Source organism: Hemicordylus capensis, chromosome 1 (genome assembly GCF_027244095.1).
Source record: "Hemicordylus capensis ecotype Gifberg chromosome 1, rHemCap1.1.pri, whole genome shotgun sequence".
NCBI classification, from domain to species: Eukaryota; Metazoa; Chordata; class Lepidosauria; order Squamata; family Cordylidae; genus Hemicordylus; species Hemicordylus capensis.
The window spans coordinates 419,846,693-419,850,576 of NC_069657.1; the positions used below are offsets into that span (position 1 = coordinate 419,846,693).

At 45.0% G+C, this 3,884-nt stretch overlaps 1 long non-coding RNA gene across 1 annotated transcript; it reads right to left on the reverse strand.

Moving 5' to 3' along the window:
* Window positions 1-1,112: 1,112 nt before the first annotated feature.
* LOC128351063 (uncharacterized) lies at window positions 1,113-1,950 on the reverse strand. Its single transcript, XR_008319574.1, has 2 exons — window positions 1,488-1,950; window positions 1,113-1,326 (listed from the first exon to the last, which is right to left on the reverse strand). It is a non-coding gene; the product is annotated as an uncharacterized LOC128351063 (long non-coding RNA).
* Between the last annotated feature and the right edge of the window lie 1,934 nt (window positions 1,951-3,884).

Genomic DNA, 3,884 nt, shown 5'->3' on the forward strand with positions numbered 1-3,884 from the left:
GATAGTTACCTCCAGTTCATACTCCATCATCAATAAACATGTGAAGTTAGATTTTTTTTAAGAGCCCACTTCATCAGATAAGTGACTGTATCTGACTAACAAAAGCTTATGCCACAATAACTGTTTGTATTTGAAGTGCCACAAGCCAACATTTTGCAGCAACTTGTCAGAGTTTTCGGAGCTCTTAGAGACATGACGTATACTGCTGGGTTGGGTTGATCTAACTTTCTAATCTCTTTTCAAACATAAAAAGTGTTGGCTGGCAGCTGCTGATTGGGGTTTGGGCAGGGGAGAGAGAGGTGGTGACCTGAGAGGTTGGGTGGTGGGTGGTAAGGGGAATATTATGACATCCCCCCACTCCTTTGTGTGATTGGTATCAACAACAACAAAAACCCACATAACTCCCTTTTAAATTACGTTTCAATTAAAAGGAAGGTGTAAAAGGTTGCCAACCTTCAGAAGGGCCGATCTCCAGAAATCAACCTCAGTTGAGGATGAGGCCAAACTCAGTGGCCAGGCAAACCAGTTGCTTCCCATGTAGTCCCAGGTTCAGTCTCTGGCACCTCCAGGTAGGGATATGAAAGACTCCTTCCTGAAACTGAGCTGCTGCCAGTCAGTGTACACAATATATAGAGAGATGGTCTGACATGAAAAAGCAGCTTCTTATGTTTCGAATCTCTAGAGCCCTATTCAGACATTATGTTGTACATGCACACAGATGTCCATACACATATACTTTTTTATGGGTGTACACATGTACACTTTAGAAGTAAGAGTTACAGGCCCCCTCAAATGCAGGGCACAGATAGGAAGTGTCCTACTGTATGTGCATTGAACATGTGAATAACTGTATGTGCATACAGTTGTACATTGTGTACACTGTACACAGATCGTATGTGCATTGAACACGTGTGGATTGGGCTTAGATGACTACTGAAAGCGATCCTGGAGAATTTACTGCTTGATATTGGGGTAAATACTGGGATTGGGGTCTCCAGGAAGAGTTTCAGTCAAAGTTGGTAACCCTATAAGGGGGTTGCTAAACCAGGTTTTTCGTGGTTTTAAACAAAAAATACCTCGTTAAAATTTAAATTTAAAAGAGAGAAAACCTGTACTTGGAATCCAGCTTTAATTCATATGCTTTTAACTATTGCTTCCTTCTGCTCCGAGCATCAAAAAGCAAGGAAAGGGTCGTAATCCCTTTAAGGGTTCGCTACTCCAATGAACATTCCAGGCTTTCTCCGTCCCTCCTTAACGCAGGCGCGTCATCGACATTCCGGGAAGCGGATGGCGTCACCCCCTCCGTCCTTGACAGGGAGGCGGTACCTTGAAACAAAGAAATAAAAATAGCGTAGTGGGAAAAAATGGAGGAAGGAGGGGATGAAGGCTGGGACATCTCGATATAATCGGTCGGGTCCACGAGTGCGCTCTAAGCGGGCGGCACGGAACGCTGCTGCACCAGCCATCCCGCGCATCCAGATTCCTACCTTCATCTCCGCGCGACTAGTTCCGCCGCTGGTAATGACTCATAAGGGGGCGGGGCTGCAAACGCTTTCTTTCCCTTCTGCCGCTATGACTCATCGTTGACCGCAGAAGCCCTTTGCGCCGGCGCAATAGTCCTGTCTATTTATAGCTCTCCAAGGAGGGTAAATGATGTCATGCGGGAGCAGTTGGATAAAGCGCGCTGCTTCGCCCTGCTGGTTGCCTAGCAACTCGGCGGTGTTTATTAAGCGGGGTGAGGGAGCTTAGGTACAAAACCTAGCAACGAAGGCAAGGAGCGTGGAGTGGAGTAGACTAGAAGAGCAGGAGGAGATTTGGGCTCCCCTGCCCGCGGGTTCCTTCCGCCCAACTACCACCAGCCCACAGCTGGCAAAAAGCGGTAGCCTGAAAAGCGCTATTCTCCAATCCTGGATTTGTCCGGAAGGGAGAGATGCTAGTGTGCGTGCTCTCTGCACATGCTCAGAGGCAGTTTCTTTATCTCTACATGTTCTGTACAGAGACCTTGGTATTAAGAAAGGCTCTGGGGAGGAACAACAGTGGAGAGTCTTCTTGTGTTGGAACGTGGATTGAGGGGATGATTGATGGAAAGCGTCTTATGAAGCCAGGCCCTTCTATGTTGGGTTTAGGCCATGTGTTAATTCTTGTGCTTTATTTTTCCTATAATCCTGTGCTGTGTATATTGTCCTTTTAATATGCTTATTGTAGCTTAGAAACGCTAATGTGTTTTACTGTGTAATGTGTAAAACACATTATTGTACTTGACCTATGATAAGCATATTAAAAAGACAATGATTAATATGATAATCATATTAAAAAGACAAAATTATTATTAATATTTCTTGTTTACACAGACAGGTGTTATTGACTGGTTTGTTTTATCCAGACATTGAGTCCTTCCCAAGGACTTGGGATGGCTGAATTTTCTTATCAGTGTTGTTGCTGTTTTAGATATCATCGCAGAATATAGGCTGTTCCCAGTAAAGTTGCTTTTTGTAATTGGCTGATGGTGATTTCTGTAGCCCCTGTGGTGTTGAGGTGCTCTTCAAGTTGTCTGGGAATTGCACCTAGGATGCCAATTACCACTGGGATTACTTTATAGTCTTTTTCTGCCACAGCCTTTCAATTTCAATTTGTAGATCTTTGTGTATTGTGATTTTTTCTATTTCTTTTTCTTCTATTCTGCTATCCACTGGTATTGCTATGTCGATTATTTTAACTTGTTTTTCTTTCTTCTCGACTGCAGTTATATCTGGTGTATTGTGTGGCAGATGTTTGTCTGTTTGTAGTCGGAAGTCCCATAATATTTTTGCATCTTCATTTTCTACAACTATTATTATTATTATTATTAATTATTATTATTATTATTATTATTAACATTTATATTCCGCTCTTCCTCCAAGGAGCCCAGAGCGGTGTACTACATACTTAAGTTTCTCCTCACAACAACCCTGTGAAGTAGGTTAGGCTGAGAGAGAAGTGACTGCCCCAGAGTCACCCAGCAAGTTTCATGGCTGAATGGGGATTTGAACTCGGGTCTCCCCGGTCCTAGTCCAGCACTCTAACCACTACACATGACCATAACGAGCGGGGACGGCGGGTGGGGAAGTAGGGTTGAACCCACCTTTCTCATAGACGAGCTAGGAACTCTTGGGCACACCGTTGTATGCCCAAACAATCCACACTGCTCCTGGCAGCACAGACTGCTGGAGGCCGGGAAAACTAGTCCCAGCCTTCAGAAATCCCTCAGTGCAGCATGTGACAAGCACTGGCAGCTTCCCCCTGTGAGTTGGGCGCTCCCAAACCTGGGGTTGAGAGGCACTCTCGCTCACGCCCTCTAACCCCAATTAAGGGCCAGGGTTAAAAGTCAGGCTCATGGGGCAGAAGTGCTGGAATTGGGAGTGATCCTGGCACTCCACATGAGCAGCCCAACCCAGCAGGGGCGGAGCAAGGTTGGAGTGGGCCCAGAGACAAGATTTTAAAATGGCCCCCCCCCCCAAAGTCCAGGGCCTCCGCACACCCCAGGCCCCCAAGGATTTAAGTCTGATATTCCAAAATAAGTATGCTGCCTGCAAATACATTTCACTGAATACACACACACACGTCACAATATATAGTGATATACATTGAGTACTATACATTTGTATTACTTTTAATGCCTAGAACACACTAGAAAGATGAATTATTAAAATGGGCCCCTCGCTGCAGATTAGCAAAGGAGACTTTCAACCATGCAGGGTGAGCCTATGTTTGTTTTCTCAGAATTCTGAACAAATTCAGTCAAGTTTGATTGCAGGAGGTTTTTCACAGGAGGCTTTTAAAGCCCTTTAAGACACATCTCCTCTGGAATGGAGGTGCTGCATTCACATGTTGGCCAGATTTACCCT